We start from the raw sequence: 13,761 nt of genomic DNA on the forward strand, positions 1-13,761 counted from the left end.
CAGTTATTTTTCATTTAATGACAGGTCTAGATTCAGGTCATGCATTCCAAAACAAAACAAAAGAAAACAAAACAAAAAACAAGTTTATACCGTATGCTAGTTTTTCTTAATGCTGCTGCATTATTTTTTTCTGTTTAATGTAGTGCCCATAGTTTTACTTTTATAATTTATAAGTAATTTTGATGTGAAATATACCTGGATAAAATAGAAATACCTTACTTGTTTCCAAAAGTTTATCCACTAATTTTAGCATTTGCTGACTCTTTAGCTCCATCTTTCTCATATAAGTTGGCTACCTACGATAAAGGATAAGTTTTCAGCCAGGCGTGGTGGTGCGTGCCTTTTACCATAGTACTTGGGAAGGTGAGACAGAAGGATAACAGGTTCAAGGCCAGCCTCAGCAATTTAGAGTAATATTGTTTCAAAATAAAAAATAAAATAAAATAGGGCTGGAGGTGTAGCTTAGAGACAGAATGTCCCTGAGTTCAATCTCCAGCACCACACACACACACACACACACACACACACACACACACACACACACAGAATAATTTTCCTTTTACACTTATTTATTCATTATCTATTATTTATTTAGTAGGCAAGTATTAATATCATTATACTCTAATTCTATTTACCATTTAATTTTTAATCATTATTGTTACTTCGATTAACAGTTCCTCCTATGTGCTATAATATAGATATTGAAATCCTACTTCTGATGTCATGGTACTGGGAGGTAAAATGCTTAGGAGATAATGAGGTGATGGATGTGGACTCCTAAATACTGGGATTAGTGTCTTTATGAGAAGAGACATGAGAACATTTTTATTTTTTCTTGACTATGTGAAGATATAACAAGATAGTTGTGTGCAATCCACAAAGAGTGATCTCACCAAGCACCACATCTGCCTATGCTATGACCTCAGTCTCTAGAACTGTCACATACAAATATCTGTTGCTTAAACCATCTGAATGGCATTATTATAGCAGCCTGAACTGACTAAAACATTCACATTGCTATCATTGTTGATTTCTATAATCAAATTCTCTATATCTGGTTAGTAAGAACCTTTTGGGCTGACTCTAGTGTTCTTTTGACATGTAACCATAATTTTTTTCAATGGCATATAGTGTTCCAGAATTAGTCTCCACTTTTTATATTTCAGGCTTAGCCAAAATTAGCTTTTTATCAGGGATCTTTGACACTTCTTGTTAGTGAGTAGCATTTAGAAACCCATATCTGTGCATTTGGTGAGCTCATTGTTACTGGCATGTTACTTTTAGGCCATCTCTCTAGTGGACATATATCAATAATTGTTTTTCTTACTTGGGTATGTGATAGTGTATATAGTTATCAATGATAAATCAAGTCCCAGTCTAGCACCACAACTTCCATTCTTACCTTCCAGTTTTTCAACTTTGTAACCCTCTTTTCAGTGAGAAATTTGATTTATATTATTCTCAAGATACTCATATACACAGAAAGTAGTAATTTTAGTACTACTAATCTATACCACTAACTACAAAATGAGCCTAACTACAAAAAACATGCCTAACTACTAAAAACATGCCTACTAACTATGGCATAAAATTATGTCACTTTATTGAGAGGAGAAAATTTATCATCTATAAAATGTGCATATCTAAAATGTATTATTTTGTAAAGTTTGATAAATTCACACACACAAGTAATTACCATGCACTCATAAATATAGAAAATGACATTACTCCAGAAAATTTCCTGGCAAAATTCCCATACAATACTCCCAGTATATTAATTCTGTCTGCTATAAAAATTTATATAAATGGAATCATATAATACATACTACTTTATGTCCAACATTTTTGATCATCAGCATATAATTGAGATCCCTACATGTTATTGTACTTAATCAGACATTTGTTAACATTTTGTCACATGATAGTATTTCTCTGTATGAATATATCACACTTTCTTTCACCTGTCATCCTGTAGATAAACATTTGGGTTGTTTTTAATTTTTTTACTGATCCAATCCCCAGGAATGAAAAAAAAATTACTATGTTACAAAAACTATCTAAGAAAAAAACAAAAAAGACTTATGAGGAAACTGGCACAATGCTCAAGGCCTTCTTCAGTGAAACAAAAAGAAAAGTAATAAAATGGTATAAAATATTTTTATATACATTGATATATATATGTATATATATATATATATATTTATTGGTGCATTGTAGTCAAATATCACAATGTAATACACAACTTGTGAGGATATACAAGCACAAATCATCCAATTAGCCTTTATTTAATCCTCATCCCATTCCCTCCCCCTCCTTCAATCCCATGCTTGATTGGTGATTAACTTTGATATATTTGTTTATATATATCATGTGTTTTAAAGAGATTCCATCTTCCCCATCCCATCCCCTCTGACTGGTCACCTTAATTGCTCCTCCATAGGGCCCTTTTTTCAACTAGATCTCCTCCTAGTACCCATTTCTTCCTAGTTTTTGCATATTAGGGAAAGCATCTGATATTTTATTTTCTGATATTTCTCTGTGTATGCTGCATTGAAAGTTCATATCCCACTCCTGAAGGCCCTGGTGCTGGCCTGGCCACCCAGCAGACTCTGATCCAAACCTCGCTGGCTCCAGCACCTGCCTTGCCTAATGGCAGGCCCTGATCCCAGCCCTGCTGGCCCCGTCACCAGCCCCACCCCTTGGCAGGCTCCAATCCTGGCTTCTGAAACCCCAGAATTGGCCTTGCCTCACAGCAGGCTTTAATCCCGTTCTCGCTGGCTCTGGCACTGGCTTAACCCCTCGGCAGGCTTTGATCCCGGCCTTGGAGGCCCCTGCATGGGCCTTGTCTCATGGCAAGCTCCAATCCCAGTCTCCTTGGCCCCGACACCGGCCTAACCCCTAGGCAGGCTCCAATCCCAGCCTCAGAGGTCCCAACACTGGCCTTGCCTTATGGGAGGCTCCAATCCCAGCCTCACTGGCCCCGGATTTGGCCTCACCCCTTGAAAGGCTCTGATTCCGGCTTCAAAAGCCCCAGCACAGGCCTTGTCCCATGGCAGGCTCTAATCCCGGCCACGCTGGCCCCAGCTCTGGCCTAACTCTCAGCAGGCTCTGATACCAGCCTTGGAGGATCCAGCACTGGCCTTGCCTCACAGCAGGCTCCAATCCCAGCATCCATGGCCCCAGCATCAGCCTCACCCCTCAGCTGGTTCAGATCCTGGCCTCGGAGGCCCCAGCACTGGTCTTGCCTCACTGCAGGCATCGAGCCCAGCCTTGCTGGCCTCAACTCCAGCCTCACTGCTTGGCAGGCTCCGATCCCAGCCTTTGGTGCCCTAGCACCGGCCTTGCCTCATGACGGGCCCCAATCCCAGCCAGGCTGGTCTTGGTCCCGGCCTCACACCTCAGCAGGCTCTAATCCTGGCCTTGGAGGCCCCAGCACTGGCCTTCCCTCATGGCAGTCTCCAATCCTGGCCTTGATGGCCCCGGCACTGGCCTAACACCTTGGCAGGCTCTGGTCCTGTCCTCAGAGGTGCAAGCACTGGCTTTGCCTCATGGCAATCTCTAATCCTGGCCTCACTGGCCCTGGGATTGGCCTCACTCCTCAGCGGGCTTTAATCCCTGCCTCAGACAGAGGCCTCAGCACTATCCTTGCCTAACGGCAGGTTCCAATCCCAGCCTCCTTGGCTCTGGCACTGGCCTAGTCACCTGGCAGGCTCCTATCCTGGCCTCAGAGTTCCTGGCACCCACCTTGCTGTGCATCAGGCTCTGGTCTCTGTCACTATGAGCAGGTCATCTACAGATGTTCCCTCTTTCTTTCTTTCTTTCTTTCTTTCTTTCTTTCTTTCTTTCTTTCTTTCCTTCTTTCTTTCTTTTTTTTTTTGTGGTACCAGGGTTCCTGGAAACCCTCTATCTCCGGGCTACACTCCCGGAGACCTATGGCATATAGGTCATATATATATTTGGAAACAGGGTCTCTTAGGGCAGTGAGGCTGGCCTCGAACCAGTGCGATCCTCCTGTCTCCACCTCCCAAGTGTGGGGATTACAAGCATGTGCCACCATGCCTGGCATTCTTCCTTTTTTTTTTTTTTAATATGATAAAGCAGTACATGTCTTTTGCAAAAGCTGGGATCCCAAATGCCTAGTGGCAATAAATTTCTTCTTCCCCCCAAAGGCAAAGGTCCATAGCTTATGGTCAGAAAGCAGGCTTTGTTGTTCCACGTGCACCCTGGCCTCCCACTCTGCACATAGGAGCGCAGTGGCCATGAGGGCTGATGACTCCCAGAGCATGCAATGTGTAGGCCCATCCCAGGTATTTGGGGCTCCCTCTGATTACCCCCAAAACCTTTTGCCACTTAGCATGTTGTCCAGATTTCTCGAGCATGTGTGTCAGGTGCAGTCAGTCTACTTTTGGGGAGATTTCCTCAATAGCTCAAGTTGGACTGGACTGAATCTGTCTGTCCCTCCAATTTCTACCTTTGGGGCAATTTCTTCAGAAGATCAAGGTAGGTTGAATCAGGTCTCTGTCTCCGAAATAATAGCCTCCACCTCTGCCGCCGGCACTAGCACCTGCGCCTCTGTGCTGCCCTGTTGCTGCTCCACCAGCGCCACCTTCCTCCTGGTTCTCTGCTGAGCACCTTCCTTACATGATATGATGTCCAGAATTCTTAAGCATGTGTGGCAGGGGCAGTCCCCCTTCGCAGGGGATTTTTTCCAAAAGTTCCAAGAGAATTGGATAGAGTTTGTGTGCATCTCCTGAGTCCTGGCTGCCCCCGCTGCCATCTGGCCCCTCTCCCATATTTTTTTTTTTTTATAATAAGAGAAGACAGTGTGTGTTTTGAAGAGGATGTGAGATTTAGCACTCAGCAGCAATGAATTTTATCTTCCTTCCAAGAGCGGAGGCCCACAGCTTCACTACATAGAACAGAGTCTGCTATTCCGAGCTCACCGCGGCCCCCGATGCGTGGCTCGGCTCACCACCTGGCTCTGCTCGACTCCTTCCACCACGCCCGGCTCATTTTTCTTACAAGATGTGTTGTTAAGAGTCCCCAGCATGCGCAGATGAAGTGGTCTTTTCTCTAATCCCTTCTGGGGTGTTTTTCCAAAAATTGCTTTTCTTGTGTGGCTGGAGCCTCCTTGTCCTCTTGCTTCTAATTCCACCGTTATCCACTCTCTCTCCTGTATTCAAGATGGAAAGTCATGACTGGAAGTGTCTCCTTACGCTGTCCCAATCTGATATTAAACCAAAATCTGGTGTCCAGGTTTTCTCTGAGAAATGCTTGTCCTGTTCGGTGGTCGTGATTGCTACTACTACCGCAGCCACCGCCATCTTCCTTCCTCTCTACATTGATGTTTTAAGAATACAAAATATATAGTGTGTATGATACTTTACCCTACAAAAGAAGAAGCTTGTTTTGCATGGGGAAGTAATCATTGGAAGTCTTGCATTTTTTTATTTCTTTTTGAGGTTGTAGGGAGTTTATAAAAAAACAGAAAAAAATGTAACATCAGATATGAATCAATATGGCTTATAACTCACCAGTGAATTATGAGATAGCGATGGATCTTTGAGATCAGGCATATGTATGTTTATGTATAAGTATATAGCTCAATCAGCCTGTTCAATATTCTACAATCAGTGTTCATCATGAATAAATCTTCACATAAATAAGTAAAATTTATATTAGTAGTATGTTCAAATTATTTCCTTATCTATCAGTTGCACTGAATGAAATTTGCACTTTTAAGACAAGTGTTATAGCAAAACAGACTGCACCTAAAAATGCAATTGCTGACATAGATTGTATATGCTTAATCTTAAACTTTCAAGTTATTTTTCATGTTGTAAAGTTCTAGATTCCATAGCATTGATTGTTTTTTCTCTTATTGCTTCATTCTACTTATTTTGAGCCTACTTTGCTCTTCTCTTTTTTCTAACTTCTTAGGATAGTTTAGATAACTGATTTTAAGTTTAATTAAATGCTATAAATTTTCTCTAAGTATTGAATTATCCACTTGGTATATTATGATACATTGTATTTTTTATAATTCAGTTAGAAATATTTTCTAATTTTGTATTGATTTTATTATACTTTTATTTATGTATTGTAATAATACATTATAGTGAGGTTCAATATGATATAACCTACTTGCACACAGCACTTGATGTGATTCCCTCTGGATTCTGCCTCACTTTCCTTCTCTGTATATGTTAGTGAGTTTGATTTTTTTATTCATGTGTTATTTATATGTGTGCTTTTAATCTCTAAAATGAAAATAGTTTGCTAGTATATTATTATTTATTTCTAATTGTTTTGGTCATAGACCATATGTTTTATGATACTGATGTTTTGAAAGGCTTCCTTTAGAACCAAAATATGGTCTATGTTAGTGTAAGTTTCTTTTATATTAAATAAGTATGTGTATTATAAAAATGTTAGATGGCATATTCTGAAACGTAATTAGAATTAAATAAGTTTCTCTCACACCACTTTCTCCATTAGTGACTTCTTGTTTGGTTTTTCTATTACTCTGTCAAGTGGGATGATGTATTTTGATCCACCTTCAATTTCAATGATCCTTCCTTCCATCGGTATCTCCAATTTACAGGTAAGTTCATCCAATAAGTATTTCATTTTTATCATTGTTCTTTTCATTTCTAGATATATCATTTTTTATGTTCATATCTCTGCTGAAAGTCCTTATCTGTCAAATCATTACCTTTTACTTTCCTTGAACTTCTTCAACATATTTGCAATAGTCATTTTAAAATCTACTTCTTAGACAACAAAGTATTTGTTCCAGCACACTGTTGCTCAGTACATCTCAGTAGATGGGACAAATAAAGTTCTACTACTGAAAAGGCAGCATCTTGACAAATAAACTAAACAAACCTAACAAACCAAAACAGAAACAGGATCCACAGCAGAAGGAATCCAGTACTCTGAACTGTGAGATTCACTGCAAAAAGCCCAAGGGTGCGAATGACTTGGTGCAGTTGATGGCCTGACCACTGGTATCATTTTGGGCCACCAGCCCAAACTGCAAGTGTGGGCTCCAGGGACACAGAAAAAGATCCAAAAGCATCTGGACTCACTAGAGGCAGCACCCGAGTGACATATTATGCCCTCCAGAGACCTGGCCTGCAGAACAGCCAGGCAACCACTTGCTCCTTACTCTGTTGAAGATCACCCAGAGCAGCCACAGGACACTGCCAGGCTTAGACTTGGCAGCCCATCCCAGAGATAGTCCAGTTAGAACCTCCAGAGATGTAGAAAAGACCCATAGTGCTCAAGGCATGGTAACTGCACAGGGTCACAGGGGGTCGTTCCAAGACTACACTGGATGCCCTTCGCATGTTCAGTTAGGGAGGAGCAGCCCCATGGTGGGAAGGCATAGAGCAGAGGGCCTGAGCCCCGGAGCAGAGAGCTTGGAGCCAGGACCAGAGAGCGCAGATCTCAGGCCCAGAGGGCATGTGAAGCAAAGGGTGGAAGCACAGAACCCTGAATTTACATGGAACTCATTAACAATGACATCTGATGCCCTGATACCTAAACACAAAGCTGTTAGAGGCAAGAGAGGGGCACAAATACTGATTAAAGTGGGTCCAAAAGCTGACAAAATGCAGAGCAAATGAGAGACATTGGAATATACTCCATAAACTATCACAGTGAATAGAAATACAAATATTATGTGGGCCTGGGCCCTATATATGTAAATTAGCAGGACTCTTTTTTGTTTTGATTAATTTTGTTTTGTTTTGTTTTTCTCTCACACTGTCACTAGTTCTTTTTGTTCATTTTTAAATGTTTTGTCCTTTCTTTTTTTTTTCTTTTTCCTTTATTAGTCCTAATTTTTTCTTTTGGCTGTTTTTTGTCTTTAATTTATAATTGTTAGTTTTTGTAACTTGTGTTATTACCTTATTTGTGTTTGTTTGCTCCTTTCCCCTTCCTTTAAAAACTTCTTCACTCTATCCTATCTACTCTCTTCTCTCAAAACTTTTCTTTTTTCCCTTACTGCATTTTTTATTTTATATTCAAGCTATTTCATATCTCCATCCCTACTCTACAAACTATAAGAATCCTACTATCTAACTTTCTCTCATTCTCAACCAGATAAAATCTTATTATACTTAAATTCTTACTCAACATAATCATATCCTCTTTTTTACCTGACTCCTGTTTCCATCACCCCAGCAACTCCCTGCTTATCCAACCCTTACCATTGAAAAAAAGCACTGCTTACCTGCTGATACCTCTAAATTCCTATTAATAGGATTGTATCAGACAGAATACCCACAGAATCATACACAAAGGGGAAGATGTTAAGACATCAGAAAACCCCTAAAAATATGAGAACCCTGAAAATATTAGAACTAGTAACAGTGAGAAATAATAATGGAAATCATGAATACTGACCTACAAGAAATGCAAAAATTAGAATTCCAAATCCTGATTTTCAATATGATGAAAAACCTCACAACAAATATACAGGAAATGAAAGAGGAATTGTAGACATTAAGAAAGAAATCAGAAAGAGGTCCTGAATAAAATGAAAGAGTCAATAAATAAAATGAAGAAAGCAATAGTGAGAAATTTTGGAAGATTAGATGAAATGTAAAATAGAAAATAGAATAAAAATTAAAAGACAGTTTATTCAAAACCAAAAGCACAGTCAACAGCATACATAAGTCATTACAGCAATAAAACCCAAACAACCAACAACTATGAGAAAACAGCAAATGTTGTAACTTATGGATAAAAGGCATTGAAGAAGAAATAGAGGTATAGAGGAGGGTATTCATAATCTAATCAGAGAAATAATTTCAGAGAATCTTCCAAATACAGTAAGAGACTTGGACATATACATTCAGAAGACATACAGAACACTGTTAAGACAAGAAAAAAGAAGTACCTCCCATGCCATGTAATAATCAAAATGACCAGCATAAAGGCCAAGGAAAGAATTTTAAAAGCAGTGGGAACAAAAGAAAGGGTGACATACAGGCACCAAACAGTAAAATTCACCCCACATGTTACAAACCAAGTCATAAATGCCAGAGAAAACTGGTCTGAAGTAATCCAGACCCTGGAGGAAAACATCTTCCCACTGAAACTGCTATACCAGCAAAATAATTATTCAAAATTAATGGAGAAACAAAAGTGTTTCAAGATAATCAGAATCTCAAAAAATTCAAGAATACAAAGCCAACACTAGAGAAAATACTTGAAGAAATATGCCATACAGAAGAAAAAAGAAGCAAATTTCAGAACCAGAGAAGAGATAAATTAGGTAAAAAAGAAATAATATTATATCAGAGAAGAGAGAACCCAAAATGACAGGAAATGAAAATCATGTTTCAATAATAACCCTTAAAGAAATAAAGCATAAAGAAGAAAAAAGAAGCAAATTTTGAAACAGGTAAGAGATGAAGTTGATCAATGGGTCAACTAAGCAAAGAAGAAATAACATTTTTTCAAACAAGATAAAACACAAAATAACAGGAAACAAATATCATATTTCAATAATAATCCTGAAACCTCAATGGACTTAACTCACCAATTAAAAGACATAGACTGGCAATGTGGATTAAAAATCATAATCCAAATATATACTGCTTGCAAGAAACTCACCTTACAGCCAAAGACATTCATAGACTGAAAGTGAAAGGATGAAAAAGATATAATCATGCTAATGGAGACCAAAAAAGGCAGGGGTAGCAACGCTGAGAACAATCAAAACACAAAATTAAGCTAAAACACATCATAAGACAAAGCAGGGCACTTCTTTTATTAAAAGTAACAATCCAACAAGAATATGAAAGGACAGTAAATGTTTATGCCCAAATGTGGGTGCAGTCACATTTGTAAAACAAACCCTTCAAGACATCAGATTTTTAAATAGACCCAAATATAATGATATTGGGAGACTTCAACACACCTAACATGCCACTAGATCAATCTTCAAGGCAAAAGATAAGTAAAGATTCTTTAAAACTAAAGAAAACCGTACACAAAATGGACCTAATAAGCATATACAGAATATTTCAATCAGGAATGGCACCCAATGGAACCATCTCCAAAATAGATCACATACAGGACCACAAAGCAAGTACCAGAAAATTCAAAAGATGTAATATAATTCCCTGCATCTTTTGAGACCACATAGAATGAAAGCAGAAATGAACAACAGGAAGACCAAAAGAAACTATTAAATACAAGGAGATTGAATGGTACACTATTGAATGATGAGTCAGTAAGATCAGAAATAATGGGAGAAATAAAGAAATTTCTAGAATTAAATGAAAATACAGACAAAACTAATAAAATATATGGGAAACTTTGAAGGTGATGTTAAGAGGAAAGTTTATAGCATTGAGTGCCCACCTAAGAAGAACAGACAGTCGCCAAGTAAACAACCTAATGACACATCTCAAGGACCTACAAAAACTGAAACAATCTAATCCCAAAGCCAGCAGAAGGCAGGAAATAATTAAATTCAAAGCAGAAATTAATTAAAAAGAGAATAAAAAAACAATTCAAAGAATCAACAAAACAAAAAGCTGGTTCTTTGTGGAGATTAATAAGACTGAAAAACCCCTGGAAAACTAACCAAAAGAAAGAGAGAATCAACTCAAATCATTAAAATCAGAAATGAAAAAGGAGACATCAAAAAGACAGTGGGGAAATTCAAAGGAATATCAGAAACTATTTTGAGAATTTATATTCCAATAGACTGAAAAAGATGGAAGAAATAAATAAATTTCTAAGCACATGTAACCTACCTCAATTGAAAAAGAGGACAGAGCAAGCCTAAAATAACTAATATTAAGCAAAGAAATGAAAACAGCAATATTAAGTTTTCCCATCAAAGAAAAGCCCAGCTGAATTATACAAACCTTCAGTGAAGAGCTAATCCTAATATGTCACAACATGTTCCAGAATATTAAAAGAGATAAAACTCTCTAAAATTCCTTCTTTGAGGCTAGTATCACATTAATACCAAAATCAAATAAATATACCTCAGGAAAAGAAAATTACAGACCAATATCCTTGATGAACATAAATGGAAAAATTCTAAACAAAATACTAGCTATATGTGTTCAAAACCATATCAAAAGAATTGTACACCACAACAAGGTTGGGTTCATTCCAGAAAAGTAAAGCTGGTTCAACATATGCAAATCAATATACATTATTCACCACATAAATAAAACTGAGAACAAAACCACATGATCATATCAATAGATGCTGAAAAAACATTTGACAAAATCCACCACACATTAGTGTTAAAAACACTGCAGAAAATTGGAATAGAGAAACATATTTCCACACCATTAAGGCAATATAAAATAAACCCAAAGCCAACATCATACTGAATGGGGAATAACTGCAAAAATTCCCTCTAAAATCAGGAACAAAACAAGGATACTCACTTATCACCATTCTTTTTCAATATAGTCCTTGAGACTCATGCCACAACAATAAGACAAGAGAAAGATATCAAAGATATTTAAATAGAAAAAGAGTAATTAAAACGATCCTTGTTGGCAGATGGCATGATCCTTTATGTAGAAGACCCAAAGAACTCAACCAAAAGACTATTGGAGCTGAATAACCAATCCAGAAATGTTGCAGAATACAAAATCAATCTAAAGAAATCAGTTTCTTTTCTATATGCCAACAATAAGTCCACAATGAAAGAAATAAAGAAAACAATTCCATTCACTATAACCAAAATACCATTAAAATACCTAGGAATAAACCTAGCAAAATATGTAAAAGACTTCTACAATAAAAACTATAAAACCAAAAAAATTGAAGAAGACCTTAGAAGATGGAAAGATCTTCCTTGCTCATGGATAGGCAGAATAAATATCAAAATGGCCATTCTGCCAAAAGTGATTTATAGATTCAATGGAATTCCTATTAAAATACCAATGACATTCTTCATAGACCTAGAATAATCAGATTAAATTATATATGGAAAAAAAAAAGACCCAGAATAGCCAAAGCAATCCTCAGCAATAAGAATCATGCAGAAAGCATCACAATCCCTGACTTTAAATTATACCACAGAGCAATAGTAATAAAAACAGTATGGTATTGGGAGAAACTGGGCCGGTCGTAAGACCCTGGGCCCAGGCGGGGGTCAGATGGGGCACACCAGACCCTGGAAGAGCCGGGGCCTGGAGCGCAGGACTCTGGGCCATAGGCTGGACCACACAGAGCATGCCAGACTCCTGGAGAAACCGGGTTGGGTAGTAAGACGCTGGGTCCTGGGCAGAGATCGGACAGGGCACACCGGACCCCGGAACAGCTGGGGCCCAGGTCGCAGGACTCTGGGCTCCGGGCCAGACCGCATGGAACATGCCAGACCCCTGGAGAAACCGGGGCCCGGTTGTAAGACCCTGGGTCCCAGGCAAGGGTCAGGTGGGGCATGCCAGACCCCGGAAGAGTCGGGGCCCAGGTCACAGGACTCTGGGCCCCGGGCTGCCAGACCCCTGGAGAAACCTGGCCCGGTCGCAAGGCCCTGGGCCCTGGGTGGGGGTCAGGTAGGGCACGCCGGACCCCAGGAAGAGCCGGGGCCCAGGTTGCAGGACTCTGGGCCCCAGGCAGAGTCATGCAGAGCACGCTGGACCCCTGGGGAAACCAGGCTGGGTCACAGTGCTACTGAGTGCCTGATCCCACAACCTCCTCAAACTACACATATTGTCTTCTCTTATTAAAAAAAAAAGGAAAAGAAAAATATTGGAGAGTGGTCAAGAAGGCCATGGCAGTTGCCAGGATACTGGAGATGCAGACAAAACTTACCCAAATGAACTGGAACTTTTGGGAAAATTCCCCGTGAAGGAGGACTCTTCTTCTCTACATTGTTAACAATATTGGACACCACCTGTGAGGAGAGAGTTTAGCAGAGACCAAGGAGAAAGGCGGTGTTGAAAGTGGTGGAGACTTGTATTCAGGAGAAGCAGAAATCGGATCCTACCAACCTTATTTTTTTGGAGAAATTACACCAAATGTCGAATGCTACTGTTGCACATGCTTAGGAACACTAGACAACATTCAGAATGGAAAAAGAGCTTGGGAAAGATTTGAAATGGTGGAGGCAGTGGCAACGGCAGTAGCCAGTACTCAGGGGAGGCAAAGATCTGATGCATTACACCTGGAACCTTTGAAGTAATAACCCCAGAGGAAAAAGCTACCACCACGCACCCTCTAGAACTTGGGACAAATGGTTGGGCCAAGAGGGTGCTCGGATTGGAGCCTGCCGAGGGGTGAGGATGGCAACAAACACAGCTAAGCTGGGATTGGAGCCTGCCGTGAGGCAAGGCCGGTGCTGGGGCCTTCGAGGCTGGGATCGGACCCTGCAGAGGGGCTAGGCTGGTGCCAGGGCCAGCAAGGCAGGGATCAGAGCCTGCCATGAGGCAAGGCTGGTGCTGAGGCCTTTGAGGCCGGGATCGGAGCCTGCCAAGGGATTAGGCCAGTGCCGGGGCCAATGGCTGATATTGGAGCATGCTGTGAGGCAAGGCCACTAATTGGGCCTCCAAGGCCAGGATCGGAGCCTGCCGAGGGATTAGACTGATGCTGGGGTCAGTGAAGCCGGGATCAGAGCCTGCTGTGAGGCAAGGCTGGTGCTGGGGCCTTTGAGGCCGGGATCGGAGCCTACCAAAGTGTTAGGCCAGTACTGGGGCCAGCAAGGCTGGGATCAGAGCTTACTGTGAGGCAAGGCCATTGCTGGGGCCTCCAAGGCTGGGATTGGAGCCT

Source organism: Muscardinus avellanarius, assembly GCF_963383645.1.
Source record: "Muscardinus avellanarius genome assembly, chromosome: 2".
Lineage (NCBI taxonomy): Eukaryota > Metazoa > Chordata > Mammalia > Rodentia > Gliridae > Muscardinus > Muscardinus avellanarius.